Here is a 22,396-nt window from a genome sequence, read left to right on the forward strand (position 1 = left end):
TAAAGTCATGTTTGAACCTATCAACTGGGCCTCTGGAATCCCATATGCCAAATGACATGACCTACACCACTACCTATACCACACCAATGTTACTGGGGAGATCTTAAGACAAACAATGTTCAAATTAGAAACATACACCACGCAAACAAATCCTTTGGTCTAATTCGTCTATGCTGAGTCCCATTTGCCAGCATTTGGCCCATATCCCTCTAAACCCTATATAAATTATATACCAGTCCAGATGTCTTTTGAATGTTGTAAGCTGTACCAGCCTCCGTCACTTCCACTGGCAGCTCATTCCATACACACACTACCCTCTGCAGGAAAAAGTTGCGCCTTTGTTCCCTTTTAGATTTTTCCCCTCTCACCTTAAACCTGTGCCTTTAGGTTTGGACTCCCCTACCCTAGGGAAAAGACCTTGACTATTCACTCTATCCATGTCCCTCATGTTTTTGCAAACCCCTATAAGGTCACCCCTCAGTCAAGGGAAATGGCCCCAACCTATTCAGCCTCTGCCTATAGTTCAAGCTCTCCAAAACAGGCAACATCCTTGTAAATCTTTCCTAAACCCTTTCAGGTTTAACAACATTTTTCTTATAGCAGAGGGACAGGAATGGAATGCAGTGTTCCAAAAGTGGTCTAATCAATGTCCTGTTCAGCCGCAACATGACCTCCCACCCCCTATACTCAATGCAATGACCAATAAAGGCATGTGTACCAAATGCATCCTTCACTATCCTGTCCACCTGCGACTCCACTTTCAAGGAACTCTGAACCTCCACCCAACTTTTCTGTTCAATTGCATCCGTGGTCAGGGAAGCATTTTACAATATTCTGTGCTTGTAAATGGGATTAGTACTAAGTCTTTCCCTCTGGAATGAAATGAGGATGAACACAGGACAGCACAATTTTCACATTACTCATATAGCCAAGTTTAGCAGTGGATTTGAGCTGAGTGGTTTTGATGTTATCTAGGCAGCAGCGTATGAACACAGTTTACATTATTAGTTATATCAGGTTTCTGCACATAGTCTAACCACACATCGAAAGAATAATGTGTGGGTGATACATTCATCACTAGATTACACTTTTCACATGACCTGTAAAATAAATTTCACAATAATAGGGTGTAGATCCTCAGAGGAACTTCAGCCTTCCTGTTCTTGGTCTCAATACATGCATTCACACAATTCAGCAGAAGAGCAATCTGCTCAATTTTCAATACATATTTCTGCAGTTTTCCCTCTTTTGCCTTTAATATTCTGCAAACATAATATTGAACCAGTCTTTTTTCTAGGTATACCCATGCAACTGTATCATTAAAACCAAACTCTGATTTTTAAAATATCATCGAATGCATTTGGAAGAGACATCGCAACTTAGTCGGAGTGAACTTCAACCGAAGACAGAATCGGACAGATGCATAACAGCATTCACTGTTATTGCTTGCTGTACACTGTCACCCAAAGTTACAATTACTCCCAGACCAGGACTGACTGAGTTGCTCTGATTTGCAGGCAAAGTGTGACTCCCCTACCACTGAGAAAGCTCAGCGGATTTATCTCCAACCGCCTCATAAACAGCTGACTGCCAAGCTTCCCAGTCAATTTATGCAATCATAGAATCACTACAGCGCAGAAAGAGGCCATTTAGCCCATTGGGTCTGTACCAACCCTCTGAACAGCATTGCATCATATGCATGCCTCTTTCCCAACCTAAACCCTACCCCTGTAATCCCATGGCTAATCCTGCACATCTTTGGAGTGTGGGAGGAAACTGGAGCACCTGGACCATACTCCCTCCTCCCTTTCATCTCCTGATTCACAGTTAAATCTGGGATGTTTGTGACCACTGCAGTTACGTCAGATGCAAACTATCTATTCAATGCATCTGCCACTGTCTTACTTTTCATGATTAATTTAACCAGTTCACCGAGGACCAACTCTATCATCTCTTGCTGTTTTCTTTTCAAATACCTTAATAAACTACTCCTGTCTGCTTTATATTTCTTCCCTTAAAGTTTTTTTTGTTTGACTCACTGAAATGAATCTGGAGATTGTACCCCTGTGAACAGTTTTAGTCCCCTTACCTAAAAGTATACCAGCAATGCAGGCAGCTCAGAGAAGGTTCACTTGATTGACTTTTTACATGAAGGATTTTTCTTATAAGGACAGGTTGAATTGGTTGGGCTTGTTCTACTGGAATTTAGGATAATGAAGAATTAAAGCGTACAGGATCCTTAGGGAACTTATGGAGTCATAGAGTAATAGAGATGTATCGCACGGAAACAGACCCTTTGGTCCACTTGTGCATGCCGACCAGATATCCTAACCTAATCTAGTCCCATTTACCAGCACTTGGCCCTTATCCATCTAAACTCTTCCTATTCATAAACCCATTCAATGCTTTTTTAAATGTTGTAATTGTACCAGCCTCCACCACTTCCTCTGGCAGCTCATTCCATACATGCAGCACCTTCTGTGTGAAAAAGTTGCCTCTTAGGTGACTTTTATATCATTCCCCTCTCACCCTAAAGTTATGCCCTCTAGTTCTGGACTCCCCCAGCTTAGAGAAAAGACCTTGTCTATTTACCCTATCCATGCTCCTTATGATTTTATATACCCTCTAAGCTCATCCCTCAGCCTCCAACGTTCCAGGGAAAACAGCCCCAGCCTATTCAGCTTCTCCCTATAGCTCAAATCCTCCAACTTTGGCAACATCCTTGTAAATCTTTTCTGAACTCCTTCAAGTTTCACAACATTCTTCCAATAGTAGGGACCCAGAAATGCACACAATATTCCAAAAGTGGCTTAACCAATGTCCTGTACAGCCGCAACATGACCTCCCAACTCCTGTACTCAATGCTCTGTCCAATAAAGGAAAGCATACCAAACGCCTTCTTCACTATCCTATCTACCTGAGAATCCACTTTCAAGGAACTATGAACCTGCACTCCAAGGTCTCTTTGTTCAGCAACACTTCCCAGGACCTTACCATTAAATGTATAAGTCTTGCCCTGATTTGCCTTTCCAAAATGTAGCACCTTACATTTATCTAAATTACACTCCAGCTGCCACTCCTTAGCCCATTGGACAATCTGATCAAGCCTTGAGAGGGTCAAGGTTGCTTCCCCTTGTGGGAGCAGGGGCCACCCATTTAAGAGAGGGATGAAGTGGAATTCTTCTCAAAGAATACAGAATTAGTGCGCTTCTTTACTGCAAAAGCTTGGTTATTAAGTATATTCATGGTTGCAATTTTTCTTTAGTAAGGACCAAACCAGGAAAGTGGAGTTAAGGATTTTCAGCAGTGTACCACATCTAGGTCTATCTTCGGAAATGTCTGCCAAGGCATCACTACTGTCCTATTCTCAGTTCCAGTTCATTTTAGCCCAAAGCCTTCATGCCCTCATAACCACCCTTATTTAAGTTGAAGATGGTAGTCTCGGACCCAGTCCTCTCTCAGTTGCAAACCTCGACAGTGCACAGTACTTGAGCTGGATTGCGATGACTAATGGTTGAGGCCTAGGCTTTAGGGGATCCAACAATGAAAGGCCATGGAGGATAAACATACTGACCGCAACTGACTCAGGAAGCCAGTTCAGAGAAAACAGAAATGCAGTTGCAATCATGATAGTATAGTCAGGGGAATAAACACTGTTCTCCGTGATCAGTATCGAGAGTCCCAAAGATTGTGTTATCGGCCTGGTGCCTGGGTTCAGGATATTGCATCTGGGCTGCAAAGGAACCTGGAGTGGGACGGGAAAGAACCAGTTGTTGTGGTCCACATAGGTACAAAGGGTATAGGTAGGGAAAGGAAAGAGGTTCTGCTGAGGGAATATGAGTCACTGAAGCTGAAAAAGGTAAGAATCTCTGGATTACTGCCTGAGCCACAAACTAATTGGCAGAGGTCAATAAGATTAAGGAGGTAAACGTGTAGTTCAAAGATTGCTGTGGGAGAAATGGGTTTGAATTCATGGGACATTGGCATCAATACTGGGGAAGGAGGGAGCTGTTCCAATAGAATGGACTCCACCCAAACCATGGCAGGGACTAGAATCCATGTGCACCGCATAACTATGGATGTAGATAAGACTTTAAACGAAATAGTTGGGGGGCAAGTTCAGTTGCCTGGAAGATGATGGAAAAAGGTAATGATGCAGAAGGATTCAGCAGAGGTCATTAAAGTTTTTAGAGTAAGGAATAGGACAGAGAGTATGGAAAGAGTCAGGAATCTAACTTCAAGCACAGCAGATAAGGGGACAACGATAAGAATAGAGGCAGACAATGCAAGACTGAGGGTGTTGTACTTAAATGCATGCAGCATGCGAAACAAGGTAAATGAGCTTGTAGCACAGATTGAAATTGGTGGGTATGATGTTGTAGGTATCACAGAGACATGGCTACAAGGACGTCAGGGCTGGGAAAGAAATATTCAAAGATATGCGTCCTATTGGAAGGACAGGCAGATGGGCGTGGGGACATGATTTGTAAGAAATTAAATTAAATTGATAGCAAGAAGTGACATAGAGTCAGAAAGTGTAGACTCTTGTGTGGGTAGAGGGACCACAAAGGAATAAAAACCAGGATATGGGGAAGAAAACAAATCAGGAACTAGAAAAGACATGAAAGAAAGGCACTTTACAGTAATCAATATGCAGGGGAACTAGAACAATCAGGTTGGTAATGGAGCCCAAGTAAAGGAGCTCATGGAACATCTATGAGATGGCTTATCGGAACAACATATGATAGAGCCCACAGGCTGGATTTGGTGATGCATAATGAGGAGAAAGTGAGGACTGCAGATGCTGGAGATCAGAGCTGAAAAATGTGTTGCTGGAAAAGCGCAGCAGGGCAGGCAGCATCCAGGGAGCAGGAGAATCGACGTTTCGGGCATAAGCCCTTCTTCAGGAATGCTGAAGAAGATTCCTGAAGAAGGGCTTATGCCCGAACCGTCGATTCTCCTGCTCCTTGGATGCTGCCTGACCTGCTGCGCTTTTCCAGCAATACATTTTTCAGCTCTGATGCATAATGAGGTAGACTTGATTAAGGAGCTTAACGTGAAGGAACCTCTGGAGGGCAATAACCATAATATGACAGAACTCACTGTGCAGTTTGAGAGGGAGAAGCCAAAATCGGATACAATGGTTTTATGATAGATAAAGGTAACTGCAAAGGCATGAGGGAGGAGCTGGCCAGAGTTGATTAGAAGGGGAGACTAGCAGGGAAAATTGTGGAGCAGCAATGGCAAGTGTTTCTGGGGATAATTTGGGAGGCACAATAGAAATTTATCCCAAAGAAGGCAAAACACGCCAAGGGGGCAATGAGGCAACCATGGCTGACAAGGGAAGTCAGGGCTTATGTAAAAGTGAAACAAAAATCATACAATGTGGTGAAGACCAGTGGGAAGCCAGAGGATTGGGAAACCTTTTAAAAACCAACAGAGGATAAAAAAGCAACCAATGGGGGAGAAGATGAAATATGAGAATAAGCTAGACGGTAATATAAAAGAAGATTGCAAGAGTTGTTTTTAGATATATACAAGGTAAGAAAGAAGCAAGAGTGGTCATTGGACCAATGGAAAATGAGGCTGGAAAAATTGTAATGGGGAGCAAAGAAATGGCAGACGAACTAAGAACTCAATAGATACTTTGCATCTGAACTTCAAGAGAGTCATGGGGCAGAAGTAAATGCAGAGGCCATCACTAAGGAGAAGGTGCTCGGGCAGTTTAAATGTCTGAAAGTGGATCAATTACCCTGACCAGATGGACTACAGCCCAGAGCTCCAAACAAGATAGCTGAGGAGAATGGAGAGGTATTGGTGGGTGTCTTCTTCATCGGGAAGATTTTAAAGTCCATTATTAAGGATGCGATTGAGGAGTACTTGGAAATGCATAGCAAAATAGGGCCGAGTCAGCACTGCTTCATCAAACCGAGGTCACGCCTGATACGTCTGTTAGAATTCTTCGAGGAGGTAATGAGAAAGCTAGACAAAGGAGAGCCAGCAGATATGATCTATTTGGATTTTCATAAGGCCTTTGACAAGAAGGCTGCTAAGTAAGATGAAAGCCCATTAGGGGCAAGGAAGTGACATGGATAGAGGATTGGCTGACTGGCAGAAGACAGAGACAGGAGATAAAGTGGTCTTTTTCAGGACAGCAGCTGGTCACTAATGGGGTTCCATAGGAGTCGGTGTTGAGCCCATAATTATTCATGTTATGCATTAATGATCTGGATGAAGAAACTGAGGGCATTGTTGCTAAGTTTGCAGATGACACAAAGATAGGTGAAGGGACAGGTAGTGTTGAGGAAGCAGGAAGACTGCAGAAGGACTTGAACAGGCTCGGAGAGTGGCAAAGAAGTGGCAGATAGAATACAATGTGGGAAAATGTGAGGCATGCACTTTGGTAGGAAAAATATTCTAAACAGGGAAAGACTTCAGAAATCTGAAGCATAAAAGGACTTGATGGTCCTGGTTTAGGATTCTCTTAAGGTTAAAATGCAGGTTCACTTGGCACATAGGAAGACAAAGGGGGAAAAACAATGACTGCAGATGCTGGAAACCAGATTCTGGATTAGTGGTGCTGGAAGAGCACAGCAGTTCAGGCAGCATCCAAGGAGCTTCGAAATCGACGTTTCGGGCAAAAGCCCTTCATCAGGAATAAAGGCAGTGAGCCTGAAGCGTGGAGAGATAAGCTAGAGGAGGGTGAGGGTGGGGGGACAAATGCAATGTAAGCATTCACTTTGAGAGGTCGAGAATACAAAAGCAAAGATGCACTGCTGAGGCTGGATAAGGCACTGGTCTGACCACATTTAGAGTATTGTGAGTTGTTTTGGGACCCATATCTCAGAAAGGAAATGCTAGTGTTATAGTGGGTCTGGAAAAGGTTTACAAAAATGATCCCGGGGATGAAGGGCTTCTTATAACAGGAGTGGTTGCTGACTCTGGGTCTATACTAAATGGAATTCAGAGGAAAGAGGGATGATATGATCAAAAACTTACAGAATACCGAGAGATCAGGATTGAGTAAATGTGGAGAAGATGCTTTCCTGAGGTAGAACCTCAGGGCACAGCCTCAGGGTGAAGTGAGATGGGAGGAACTTCTTCAGCGAGAGGTGGCGAATCTGTAGAGCTCATTGCACAGAGGGCTGTGGGGGGCAAGTTTTTGAGTGTATTTAAGACAGATTCTTAATTAGTATGGAGATCAGAGGTTATGGGGAGAAGATAGGAGAGTGGGGACGCAAAACATAGCAGCCACAATGGAGTAGATATCATGGGCTGAATGGCCTAAATCTGCTCCTATACTTCATGGTCTTACGGCAAGTCTTTTTCTTTCACTTCTCGTGGTTTAGAGGCTGTGGAGAGAGAGCTCATTGAGTTGGAAGAAAGTGGGAGAGGAATGGCTTGTAGCAGTCACCCCCTTTCACTTAGGTCTCCTCTGGGTGCTCTGGTTTCCTCCCACACTCCAAAGCTGTGCCCGTTAGATGAATTAGCCATGCTAAATTGCCCACAGTGTTCAGGGATGTGTCGGTTAGGTGCAGTAGTCAGGGTAAATGTAGGGGAATGGGTCTGGATGGGTTACTCTTCAGAGGGTCAGTGTGGGGGATTTGTTGGGCCAAACAGCCTGTTTCCACATTGTGGAGATTCTATAGTAACTCTCGTCACTGGATCTGATTGACCCCAGATTGGGGTGAACGGAAACTACCCCCCACCCTGCCTGGAGCCCACCACATCCGGCAGGGAGATTGCCTTGTTTTTTGAGTTGAGAAGCCAGTCAGATACAGTATCCTGCTGGCTGGGACGGCCAGTCAGGGTGGTGAGGCTGTGAAGTCATCATTAATTCAGCACTGACTGAAGGGCCTTCACCGCTTACAGATCAAGAAAGGTCACCCATGGAATTTCTCGCTTGGCATTTATTTTATGAGATGGTGAGAACAGGACCAGTATCTCTGCCGGGCCAAGCTGCCCAATTATGTAAAGACAAAACACTGCGGATGCTGGAAATCTGACACAAGCGCAGAGAATGCTGGAGAAGCTCAGCAGGTCTGGCAGCATCTAGAGAGAAAACCAAAGTTGGCACTTTGAGCATTCTGGCACGGCTCTTTTTTGGCAATCTCTGTACTTGCCCAATTATTTGCCCTAGTACCTCACCTCCAAAGGATGAGCAGCCCTTATTGAATTGGTAAACTGCTGTGCTCTTCCAGCACCACTAATCCACTTATTGAATTGGTGTCTAAGTGAATATTACAGATTGCCAGAAAAACTGCTGAGTGAATGTATAATATTCAACTCTGAAAATATTCAGAATGAGATTTGTTTTTAGAACAAGGAACATTGGATTCAGGTGACGTGCCTAACAGACTGTGAGCTCAATCCATCAGGTTCTATTTGTGATGAACTACTGGCTAAATATTATTTTGGAACAAACTGTGCCTCAATGTTCAAGCTATAATACAGAACCAGTGATCTATTATGTCCTTCAGGAACAGAACAAAGTAAGTGCTGTAAAGAGAGTCATTTACATGAGATTTTGGCATCAGTGACAAAGCCACAAACAATAGGTGTTGAATTTAATGCTGTGTTGCTGTCAGACCTGGTTAACCCAGATTCATTCAGAAAAGACTCTGTTAAAAGTCTATGAATCATGAGAAAATGCTGTTAATGTAAGTTTACATAAAGTACAACAACGTCGTTTAGGTGTTTAAACCCCATGCTATTTAAAAACTGCTCTGCCTTTTTATTTCCCACTGAAGGACTCGGTTTTTGTTTTAAAACTGGTGTGCCTAGTTCCTGCCCTCTGAACCAGCTCCTGACTCCTGTCAATGCCAGCGCTTCTAAACACCAGCAACAATGTAAGCCATTCCAAACACCCGCAGCATTCAGAGTGTTAATACCTGCTGGTGTAGGTATCATTCCAACTTGAGCTGGGGAGCACAAAGTGAGTTCCAAAAAAGCATGAATGATTTTAAGTTTCTTGGTTAAATTCTGAAGCAGAGAACATGTTTTTCATTGCTTATGGAAATATCTGGTCAGAGTAATTGGTGTACTAGCTAGTTCTGCATGGGACAGGATTTACCACCATTCGGAGCACATTGTTAATATCGTTGGTTTTCAATAGGTTAAACTGCACTTGCTATTCAGATACTTGGATAATCTAGTCATACTCACTCATCACCAAAGCGAAATCTTACGTCTGCCTCAGCTAGTTTCTTTTTTTTATTATTTATTCATGAAATGCGAGTGTCGCTGGACCAGCATTGATTGCTCATCCCTAATTGCCCAGAGGATAGTTAAGAAGCAAGCACATTGCTGTGGATCTGGAGTCACCTGTAGGCCAGACCAGGTAAGTGTGGCAGATTTCCTTCCCTAAAGGATATCAGTGAGCCAGATGGCTTTTTCTGACAATCGACAAGTGTCATGATCATCATAAGTTATGATCCTGTTCCACAGCTACCTGATGAAGGAGCAGCGCTCCGAAAACTAGTGCTTCCAAATAAACCTGTTGGACTATAACCTGGTGTTGTTTGATTTTTAGCATCACAAACTGAAGCAAGAGTGAGGCTATGTTCTTTGGGAACTGGACCAATTGATTTTTTATCCCCTTTACCGTCGGGACAGATTCCTGAAGGTGTTGAAAATATGGTTCGGAGGGACTGGGGCATGTATAAAAACCCGGGAAGAGCATATTGCCAAGGTGAGGCAGAAACTGGGAGCACTGCTTTCTCTGCATTGCAGGTTAAAACCTGGTCATCAGGTATGAGGCACTTCATCTGTTCTTGAAAGTGGCACAGGTCTAGTCCATTCCCAGAATCTGAGCCATCTTCAACTTCATCTAGAGGGCTAAGTAGGCCTGTTTTTGCAGGGACACCATGTACCCTTAGATAAGGAGGAGAAGAACATACCCAACATCAACCACATCCTGATGGCCACCTTTGTGTTTGACTGCATTAAGCTGTGTGTAGACCCTTGGCAAGTGTCACTATGTACTGAGGTTCTAGCTGTCCCCGGTGTTGCAAAGGATGAGCCTGGCCTCATTGTAACATAATGCTCCAAGTAGTTGGACAATTCTATGTCACCTGTCCTTCATGGAAGAAATTTTTTTTAGATTAGATTAGATTACTTACAGTGTGGAAACAGGCCCTTCTGCCCAACAAGTCCACACCGCCCCACCGAAGCGCAACCCACCCATACCCCTACATCTACATTTACCCCTTACCTAACACTATGGGCAATTTAGCATGGCCAATTCACCTGGCCTGCACATCTTTGGACTGTGGGAGGAAACCGGAGCACCCGGAGGAAACCCACGCAGACACGGGGAGAACGTGCAAACTCCACACAGTCAGTCGCCTGAGGCGGGAATTGAACCCGGGTCTCAGGCGCTGTGAGGCAGCAGTGCTAACCACTGTGCCACCGTGCCGCCCACTAAATTTATTCAATTTAGTAAATAAATTTGTAAAGAAAAAGACCTTTGACCTCAAGTCCATCAGGAAAAGCAAGAGGGTGGATCTTGTTGCATGGCTCCCTGAGCAGACCATCAAAGTCATTTGGCAGAATGGCTCATTAGAAAAGCTTTCCAATAAGCACCAAGAAACCGCTTGGCTGGTGGTGAGAAGGGCACTACCTGTGAGATGCTCTCTGCCCGAAACTTGTTGGTTTTCCAGAGCAAGGAGTTGATCTTGACCAGCACATTCTAAGATCCAGGGCTACATGCTGAGGGATGTGCACTAAAGCTTAGGGCAGCCGCCACCAAGGCACAATGGGATCTTTCAGCCAAAGTACAAATAGGGGTCCGTTCAGTTATCAGACCCTCCTGATGCCTCAATCATATGTAAATATAGTCTTGCATAAGTAAGAAATGCCTTGGGTTTGCTTACTCTACATATATAAAGACTGTACAGAATCAAACTGCTCCAGTGACTATGTATATATACAAAGGTTTTTATGAATAAACTTTATTTCTGGAAATTAAGAAAAATACTTAATTCCAGATCTTTTATTGAATTCAAGTTCCACGATTTGTCATGGTGGAATTTAAATTCATGTCTTCAGAACCTTACCTGGGTCTCTAGATTAATACCAACAGGTCATTGCCTAGATTCATAGATTCCCTACTGCACTGTGTATGACCCTGTTTCCATCCAACTGGCTTGACCTGGGTATACAGAATCAACATTTCGAGCAAAAGCTCTTCCTGATGAAAAGCTTATGCTCAAAACATCAATTCTCCTTTCTCATTTCCAGTCCTCACTTTCTCCCTGAGGATAGGCAGAGTGTCTTACAAGGGCAGGTTGAGTAGGTAGGGCCTGTACTCATTGCAGTTGAGAAGAATGAGAGGCGACCTTATTGAAACTTGCAGGATTCCTTCAGGGGCTTGACACAGTAGGTGCAGAAAGGTTGTTTCCTCTTGTGGCAGAGTCTAGGACCAGAGACCATCATAGAATATAGAACATAGAGCATTACAGCACAGTAGAGGCCCTTCAGCCCTTGGTGCTGTGCTGACCTGTGAAAGTAATCTGATGCCCATCTAACCTACACTGTTTCATTATTATCCGTACGTATGTTCAATACCCATTTAAATTACCTTAGTGTCGGCGAGTCTACTACTGTTGCAGGCAGGCCGTTCCACGCCTCTACTACACTCTGAGTAAAGAAACTACCCCTGATTCTGTCCTAAATCTATTACCCCTCAAATTAAAGCTATGTCCCCTCATGTTGGCTTTCACCATCTGAGGAAAAAAAAGGCTCCCACTGTCCACCCTATCTGACCCTCTGATTATCTTATATGTCTCGATTAAGTCACCTCTCAACCTTCTTCTCTCCAGCAAAAACAGCCTCAGTTCCCTCAGCCTTTCCTTGTAAGATCTTCCTTCCACACCAGGCAACATCCTAGTAAATCTCTTCTGAACCCTTTCCAAAGCTTCCACATCCTTCCTATAATGCGGTGACCAGAACTGTATGCAATACTCCAGGTGCGGTCTTACCAGTGTCTTGTACAGCTGAAGCACGACCTCATGGCTCTGAAACTCAATTCCCCTAACAGTAAATGCCAACACACCATATGCCTTCTTAACAACCCTATTAACCTGGGTGGCAACTTTCAGGGGTTTTTGCACCTGGACACCAAGATCTCTCTGTTCATCCACACTGCCAAGCATTTTCCCATTAGCCCAGTACTCTGCATTCCTGTTACTTCTTCCGAAGTGATCTACCTCACACCTTTCTGCATTAAACTCCATTTGCCACATCTCAGCCCAGCTCTGCATCTTATCTATGTCCCTTTGTAACCCGCAACATCCTTTGGCACTATCTACAACTCTGCCTACCTTAGTGTCATCCACATATTTATGAACCCATCCTTCTACCCCTACCTCAAGATTATTTATAAAAATGACAACGAGCAGTGGACCCACAACAGAGCCTTGCGGCACACCACTGGTCACTGAGCTCCAGGATGAACATTTCCCCATCAAACACCAGCTTTTGTTCACTTTTAGCAAGCCAATTTCTGATCCAAACTGTTAAAGCAACTTGAATCCCAAAACTGCGTATTTTGTGCAATAGCCTACCATGTGGTACCTTATCAAATGCTTTACTGAAGTCCATATACACCGCATCAACTGCTTTACCTTCATCCACCTGTTCTGTCAGCTTCGCCTCAGAACAAGTAATTACAGATTTAAGACAGAGATGAGGAGGTATTTCTTCTCAAAGAATGTGGTGTTTCTGTGGAATCGTTTACCATAGAGGACTGTGGAGGCTGGCTCAAAAAGCACATTGAAACCTAGAAAGACAGGTTTTTAATCAGTAAAGTAATGATGGGAAAAGGCAGGAAAGTGGAATTGAGGATTAATCTGATTAGCCATAATAATTTCACAAATTGAATAGTGAAACGACTTAATGGCCTGAATGGTTTTATGGAAACATTGTACTTTCTGATTCAAGCCATCGGGTAGCCTTTTGTTATTTGAAGTGCGTAGGTTGTGATGGGGAAAGGGCAGGAAAGTGGAGCTGAGGATTATCAGATCAATCATGATCTCACTGAGTGGCAATGCAGACCCAGAGGCCTACTTCTCTTCCTATTATAGTCCCTGAACTAACCATGGCTCACACTCCCCCACCTCGCCAAACCAAAATCAGGAAATATGCAAAGTCCAACATGCCCTTTGTCTCGAGGGTGCTGGATTTGAAGGACCGTGTCAAAATTACTTCTCAAAAATTACGGAGTGGGGGGTGGTGGTATTAGATCTCAGTGATGGGTTTAGGTCTATCTAATTGCCTCAAATTGAAATGAATTCTGGCCGACAATATTCAACAAAAGTACTCATCACTCAGGACTGTAAGCAATGGGGAAACCTTTCAGACGTGGGTACAACTGAACCTAAACCACAACACAGGAACACGATTCATTGACAAATCATTACCATTGAGAAAAATAACTTGATGAAAAGTCTTGAGATATGATAGGAGTTTCTATTCATAAGCTTTATCACCAACCATGAAAATACTTCATGTGAAGTGATGCCACACTACATTAAATAGTGACTCATAGTTTATTAATGGGCTGATTTTGCGATATCAAGGTGTTCTCCACAATGTAGATGATACACTTCTATGAATGTCTTGAACTCACATAGAACGTGATATCCAATATGTCACTCACACAGTCTCCATACAGAAGCCAAACTACTTAAGTATAAAATGTGGAGTTAATAAGAATTTACAGTTTTAAAATGATGACTCAACAATGACAGACCTAATGTTGACAAAAATCACATTGCTTTTTGTTTGAAAATGCACCTTTAGCAAGCAAATTCTGCAGCTGTTCTATACTAGCAACATTGAAGTGGTTGAATTTTTGGTGGTGTTTTTTGAGGATAGAATTTGAGCAGATAGCTAGCAAATTCCATATTTCTTTAATTTCACATTGGCATTTTATTCCAAGCTCTCCCTTAGCAGTGAATTAGTGTTCAGCCAGACTATACGTTCAACCAAGTATGTCTTTCAATTCATGTCAAGGAAAACATTTAATCAGGGCAGCTCAGCAATGAATTCATTACAAGATAAAGGTCCCGTACAAAATGTGTGAAAGGTAGTGCCAAGGCTTTCTCTTAAACAAAATGCGGAATTAAATCAAAATGCAGAAAAGAATTCTTAATCTTCTCCAGCATCATTAAGAGGCATTATTGAAGTCTGATGTGTGAAAGTCTAGATTGGAATGCAGTGCTTTAATGAAATATTTTTGACATGAGGAGATAATATGCAGATACTTTGAATTTTCCATGGTGTTTGGGAAATGCCCGAAGTATTTCTACGAAGGAGTATTGAGTGGCTCTGTGTGAATGGCAATGAGGAATGTGCAAGTTAGTTCTTTTTTAATGGCAGTAATGAGTGCATTCACAATAATGAAACAATGGAAGAAAACAGACAGCATATTCCCCGCCAAATCTGTTCCCCTCGACAGAGATGAAAGAATTTCTGAATCACTTGGGGAGGATGGGCTGGGAAGGAAAATCAGCGAGACAAAAGATCTCAGCGTACAGTCCATATTCAGAGCTTGTTAAGGACGAGCTTCAGAAAAATACATTTGGCACGGCTTAGAGAAAGGTCTGCAGCAAAGCAGATGATCTCATCGTGCTCGCGATTGTGTCGCTACATTGATTGAGACCACGCTGAACCTTGTCAAGTGACTGCCACCCAGACTGTAGCTCCATTTAAAATCTGCTGCTGTTATTCAAGCCCCATGTTATGCAAGTGATAAAAGAGAGGGGCATGGCGACAGGGAAGTATATGGAGAAAGAATGTCTTCAAAGAGTTGCAGTGAATAAAGACTTCATGGATAAGTATGGGAGCCAGGGTGACGAGGACAGCTGGAGAAAGAACAATATGAGCACTGAACGGATGTGTATCTGACATTGAATCTTTAGATGAAGAGGAATTTACAGTCTAAAGTTTAAAAGCCTTCACAAGATGGTAAAATAACAGAAGGAGCTGCCAGTTGCTTTCTAGCTGAACAATATAATTAGACAATTTGGATGTGTTTGGGTGCCGGGGGTAGGGGAGTGCAATGAAGCATATTCAGGCTGGTTAAACCAGCTAGCCCTTAATCAAGGAAAATAAGGGATATTTAATAGAAGATTGATAATAAATATCATAAGCATTGTACAGACATTAAAATTTCCCCTAGCTTCAAAGAGTTGGTTCCAATTTTTTTATGAACAAGATGAATCTGCTGCATGCAGTCCTAGTCGCCCGACTATAGAATGCATGTTATTAAAGTAGAAAGATTGCAGAAAAGGTTTATCAGGATGTTACCTGGACTGGAAGGTTTGCGTTATAAGGAGAGGTTGGATAAACTGAGACATTTTTCCCTGCAGCATAGGAGACTGAGGGACGATCTTATAGAGGTCAACAAAATCATGAGAGGCATGGATAACGTAGGTAGCCAAGACTTTTTCCCCAGGGTGGGGGGAGTCTAAACCTGGATGGCATAGGTTTAAGGTGAGAGGGGAGAGATACAAAAGAGCCCAGAGGGGCAACTCTTTTCACACAGAGGGTAGCGAGTGTCTGGAATGGGTTTCCAGAGGCAGTGGTGGAAGCAAATACAAATTTGTCATTTCGAAACATTTAGACAGGTACATGGATGAGATAGGTATGGAGGGATATGGACCAACCTCAGGCAAATGGGACATGTTTAAATTGTGAGAACAGGGCAGCATAGGCCAGTTGGGCTGAACGGCCTATTTCCAGGCTGTAGACTTTTATGACTCTATGACTTTAAACGACCAAGTGGCGAATTCTGATAAAATGCACATCAAACCCTGATAAACAAAGAATCTAGAAAGTATGGAGAATATTCAAAGAATCCCTACAGTGTGGAAACAGGCCATTTGGCCCACAAGTTCACACCGACCCTCCAAAGAGTACCCCACCCAGACCCATTTCCCTAACCTATTACTCCATGTTTCCCCTGACTAATGCACCTAACCTACATATCCCTGAACACTGTGGGCAATTTGGACTGCACATCTTTGGACTGTGGGAGGAAACCAGAGCACCCAGAGGAAACCCACGCAGACACAGGGAGAATGTGCAAACTCCACACACACAGTCACCCAAGGTCGGAATTGAACCCGCGTCCCTGGCGCTGTGAGGCAGCAGCACTAACCACTGAGCCACCGTGAAAGAATCCACAGGTTCTGGTAGACAGTCCAGGCCCACAAATAACATTACTGGGAAAAAAAAGGAAGAAATATTTGCGGAAGAGCGAGTAGAAAGGTCAAGGACTGACATTAGGATGTAAACACAGCAGAGGATCCAAAACAATGGGAAACAGAGCAGGAGGGGAAAGCAGTGATCCAAGTGCAAGAAGCTGAATCATTCCGTGTAGCACTGCTCACTGGAAAGCAGCAAAGCAAATCAATAAAGAAATAAATGCAGATAACGTTTGAGAAAGTCTGCATACCGAACAGCATCTGTGGAGAAAAGAAGCAGAGTTAACGGTTTGAGTAAAGGGACTCAAGAAGAGTCGTGTGACTCTGAAGTCATCCTGGACTTCAAACACTAACTCTCATCACTCTACAGCATACAACAGATTGGCACTGTCAGGTATATCAGAAACAAATACTTTGTGCCCATTAGAATGATGACTGCAAACAGAGAGAAGGGAGTCAAGGATTATGGGGAAAGGGCAGGAAAGTGAATGTCAGCAGTGTCTGATCAGCAATGATCCCTATTGAATGGCAGAGCAGGCTCAAGGGACCAAATGACCCATACTCTTTGTACCAGTTAAGGACAGTGTCAAGTGCATGTGCAATGTCAGATAGCTTCCAGTACTTCATTCAACATTATAGGCTTCCCAGAGTCATTCCCACCTCACTCCTGCAGCAAGCCAAAGACGCGCAATGGAAGAGAATCATCGAAACCCTACACAGTATGGAAACAGGCCATTCAGCCATCGTGTCAACACCGACCCTCTCAAGAGTATCCCATCCAAACTATTCCCCTATCCTATCACTTTACATTTCTCCTGACGAATGCACCTAACCTACACCTCCCTGAACATTATGGGCAATTTAGTATGGCCAATTCACCTAATCTGCACATCTTTGGACTGTGGGAGGAAACTGGAGCACTTGGAGGACACGCAGAGAATGTGCAAACTCCACACAGATAGTCGCCTGAGGCTAGAATCAAACGTGGGTCCCTGGCGCTGTGAGGCAGCAGTGCTAACCACTGAGCTACCGTGCTGTATGAACTCATGCTAATTTCAGCAACATGTATACATGTGTTCTGGGCCTGAGTTCAGAGCAGTATTGAAAATCCAGAAGGAAGACCAGGATGCAATTTTAACTACAGCAAGTTGTTGTTGAATGCCCAGAAACTCATTGAGCTACCTGAAAGAGGGGAGCAGAAGCAGATTTGATAGTTACAGAAATGGATATCTACTTAAAGATGATCTTTGCAGAAATCTGGGGAAGAATAGCAGAGTGGAACTATCAATCACTGAGGAATTCATCCAGAAAGCCAAACTAGGCACAACAATCCATGGAATCGAATGGTTTAAGGGCAAATTGGTTCCCTTTCTGGGCCATGGTTTCATAATGCCACTTGAAAAGAGGAAATTATTTCTAAGTTTGTTCACACAGAATGTAATGGTTTGGACCCCAGTTTAAAGGTAAGAAGAAACAAAGAAAAGAAAATGACAATAAAAACAAGTTTTTAAACAGCATTGCTAATAACGTAAGACATATGAGACAGGATGACCTAAATACTTGGCATGTAGGATATAGTAGAGTTTTAGACGTTAGTAGGATGACTGAGTGGTTGTGTATATTTTACAGTGCTCATCCACTTACACTTTTAGACTCCCCTCAGTACCTGACCAGTTTCATACCATGCATTACAGGGCATTTATGGGGAAAACAGTCTGGATAAGATCAGTTAGAGAGCTTTCCATTAATCATGTGGACAATATTTGTTTCTCATATGCTGAAGGTTAGGCATTCTCACCATCAGTGCCTGTGGATTTTAAAAAAAGATTTAAAATAATAACATTATGAATAACTTTTTTTATTGTATTAGACTCTGAAATTTATTATTATTTGAAAAACTAAATGGTATTTGAAGAATTGCTAAGTAGCTTTATTGAAAACACAGTTGATTAAATAAAGTTCAGAATTCCAAACTCCACATGAATTCTTTGAGAGCCTCACACATTTATTACAGTGCAGAAGAAGGTCATTAAGCTCATTGTGTCTGCACTTGTCCCTGAATGAACGAGTCTCTGAGTTTCCTGCTTTCTCCCTGTTGCGGTAAGATATGCAAACAATTTCCCAAAAGCTTCTCCCTCTCTCTTTTTTTTGCAAATAACTACTTTATTCAGTAAAAGAAAGCCTTTATGTACACATTCACAGTTAATAAAGCTGTCCAGATCTATACCATCTTCACTTACAGAGAAGAAAACCAACCTGTGGTTTGGCTTTCTCCATACTTACAATTCAGCTACAGACATTTATCTGAGGGGTCAGGAGGGTCCGATAACTGAGTGGACCCCCACCATTGTACTGTGGTCTTTCCCCACTGCACCTTGAGGGTAGTTGCCCCAAGCTTTACTGTGTCTCTCAGCATGTATTCCTGGACCTTGGAATATGCCAGTCTGCAACACTTGGTCAGGGTCAACTCATTGTTCTAGAAGACCAACAAGTTTCAGACAGACCAAATGAGCTGATGGTCCTTCAGGCACTGTCAATGTATGTCTCGGTGTGTTTTCCGGGGAACAGACCATACAGCACAGAGTCCCGACATCACGGAGCTGCCCGGGACAACCCTCGACCGAACTACTGCATCATTCTCCAGACTTCCTTTGCAATGGAACATTCCAGAAGGAGATGCATGGCAGTCTCAAACCATGCCCCCTACCTGCCCAGTGTGTGGTGGTGCAGAGAATCCGGGAATGCATAAAGGATCTCCCTTCTCACCACCAGCCTTGGTTAAACGAGGAGGGAGGGAGGGCAACACTATGGTAATGTAGTGCTTGGTGTTTCATTGTTTTTTGACATCAGATCCTCCACAATCCCCTTCTCAGACGTGGTGAGTGATCCAACCTCTCCCAGAATCCCCCTCAGCTGCTTCTCATCATTGAATGTCCCTGGAACTGCTTGCTTGAGAGGATGATGGAGGCAGATACTCTCAAATCATTTAAGAATCATCTAGATGAAAACTTAAAATGCCAGGGCAGATTTGGCTATAGACCAGGTGCAGGTCATAGAGTCATAGAGATGTACAACACAGAAACAGACCCTTCGGTTCAACTCATCCATGCTGACTAGATTTCCCAATCTAATCTAGTCCCATTTGTCAGCAGTTGGCCCATATCCCTCAAAGCCCTTCCAATTCATATATTTATCCAGATTCCTTTTAAATGCTGCAATTGTCTCCACCACATCCTCTGGCAGCTCATTCCATACACACACAACCCTCTGTGTGAAAAAGTTGCTCCTCAGGTCCCTTTTATATCTTTCCCCTCTCACCCTAAACCTATGCCCTCTAGTTCTGAACTCCCCCTCCCCAGGGAAAAGACCTTGTCTATTTACTCTATCCATGATCCTTATGATGTTATAAACCTCTATAAGGTCACCCCTCAGCCTCCAGCCCGTTCAGCCTCTCCCTATAGCTCAAATCCTCCAACCTGGCAACATCCTTGTAAATCTTTTCTGAACCCTTTCAAATTTCACAATATCCTTCCAATAGGAAGACCAGAATTGCTTGCAATATTCCAAAAGTGTCCTAACCGATGTCCTGTACAGCTGCAACATGGCCTCCCAACTCCTATACTCAATGCTCTGACCAATTAAGCAAAGCACACCAAATGCCTTCTTCACTATCCTATCTACCTGTGACTCTGCTTTCAAGGAACTATGAACCTGCACTCCAAAGTCTCTTTGTTCAGCAACACTCCTGAGGACCTTGTAAACTGGATTAGTGCAGTTTGGCGTTTGTCAGTCAGCATAGATAAGGTGGGTTGAAGGCCTGTTTCCATGCTGTATGAGTTGATGACTCTAAATATGTCAGTAATAATGGTGTACATGGTAATGCCCCTCTGACAACATAAGAGGCACGAGAGAGCAGATCAGAAAGAAATGTGTGCTGCAGCAGGAATGAAAAGCTGTCATTGTTCTCAGTAATTTATCAATCTAAGGGTAAATAAAGAGTTAACAGTACTGAAGGGTGTGAGAAAGCTTTACTCTAGGATAAGGATGGTACAATCTCAGAATAGTGGCCGTCTAGTAAGACAGCAATCTCTCAGTGTGCACAATGTAGACACTCAACAGAACCAAGACAATATAAAATCGATGGAGGGACAAACAGTCCAAGGCAAGATAACCGTAGCATGGTCTTGAAGCATGAAGCCAGCAGTAGAACAGAATAGAACAGAATAGAATAGCCTTTAATGCCACATGCATTCAAATGAATGCAGTGAAAAGTTTGTAATGTTGCCTCTCAGTGCCATCTTAGGCACTGGGTACCTAACAACATGTACTGTAAGTACTGTCACAGAATTGAAATAGTAAAAAATAAGATTAGCGTGGGAATACAGAGATTAAAAGTCTAGAATAATACTATCACTGTACTAATACAATAAGACTGTTTTTAGAGTACTCAAGTTATAGTTAAACCAATGTTTTTCACTGACTCCGTTCCCATCAGTCTTCAGAACACAAGGCCATGCTGCCTCCACACGCTGAACTCAGCCTGTGACTCGCTCTGCTCCCCACTCTGGGCCACACTCTGCTCCCAGCTCCTGGACTTGGTCCGGGACTCGCCCTGCTCCCTGTCCCATTCCAGTCTGGGACTCCCTCTGTTCCCCGTTCCAGGGCTCACACTGCTCCCTCCTCCAGGACTCGCTCTGCTCCCAATTCCGGAATTCACTCTGCTCCCCACTCTAGGACTCACTCTGCTCCCCACTCTAGGACTCACTCTGCTCCCCGCTCTAGGAGTTGCTCGGTTCCCCGTTCCAGGGCTCACTCTGCTCACCACTCCAGGAATCACTCTAGACTTCATTCTAGGACTCGCTCTGCTTCCCACTCTGGAACTCGTTCTGCTCCCCATTCCAAGACTTGCTGTGTTTCCCACTCCAGGATTCGCTCCGCACCCCATTCCAGGACTTGCTCTGCTCCCTAATCCAGGACTCGCTCTGCTCCCCATTCCGGGACTTAGCCTGCATGCGATGTCCTCACTCAAGCTCCAGCAATGACTCGTCTCCTTTCACCTCGCCTCCATTCCCCAGGAAGGGTAAGAGTAGTTTAAGGAGTCAAACATCAGAGGGAGGGGTTGAGGGGGGAAGAAAAACTGTTGTAAAGAGGGAGAAAAGGTAAGTAAAAGGAACTGGCAAGCAGAGGAGACCCCACTGGAGCATCTTACTCTGCTGCCATCTTAGACCACCATTACCTTATAACACCCATAAATCTGCACAGTCACCCTTTTCAGATAACTGTCTCATGCCCTTTGGAATGCCGCAACTGTACCTGCGCACATTACATTCTCAGACGGTGCATTCAACACCTTGGGGAGATTGCACAGGGAGGCACGTTAACAACTTTTTGAGATCAGCTAACCAGCAGAGAAAACAAGAGTTCCAGGTAAAGCAGAGGCTGCAGGAGAACGAAATTTGTGGGAAGACAATTCCTGAGCCGGTGGTTTCTGCCTCCTGATTCTTTCAAATCTGTGTCTGTTCATTCTCACCTCACAAACTCCATCACCAGAACCTCAGCAGAGACCCAGTTTCAAGCTGATGCCTAATCGTGGTTGGCAGAGCTTTGTTTTGTAGAAGGAGTCTTTAATAAGCATTAGAATCTTCATCGCTTATGGCCAGGGACCCAAAGCCTTTTATTTTGTCATCTGTCCAAGATGGCTGAAAAATAGTTACATGAATTTTGCAGTGAAATCAGTGCCTGTGTAGATTGGGTGACAACCATCCCACTGCTAATCATTTCGAACCCATTTCACCATTGGAGTGGGGAATCTGTGAGCACAAATTTCATTCTCCTCCAGCCTCTTCTTTACCTGGAACTCTTGTTTTCTCTGCTGGTTAGCTGATCTCAAAAGTTGCTAATGTGCCTCCATGTGCAATCTCCCCAAGGGGATGGTGCAAAGGCCTAACTCCAGGGATTTCTCAAAGCGTCAGTCTGAAATATGCAAATTATGCAAACAGACAGCAATTGGATTTAATCCCATGTCCTATCCCCTTGTCAATATAAATTTGAGAAGAGACAATGATTTAGTGATAATGTCTAGTGGACTAGCAATTCAGAGACCCAGGCTTTAAGGACAAGTCTCACTGTGGCAGTAGGTGGAATTTAATCTCCATTAATTAACCTGGAATTGAAAGCTAGTCTTA

This window comes from Chiloscyllium punctatum, chromosome 40 (assembly GCF_047496795.1).
Source record: "Chiloscyllium punctatum isolate Juve2018m chromosome 40, sChiPun1.3, whole genome shotgun sequence".
NCBI lineage: Eukaryota > Metazoa > Chordata > Chondrichthyes > Orectolobiformes > Hemiscylliidae > Chiloscyllium > Chiloscyllium punctatum.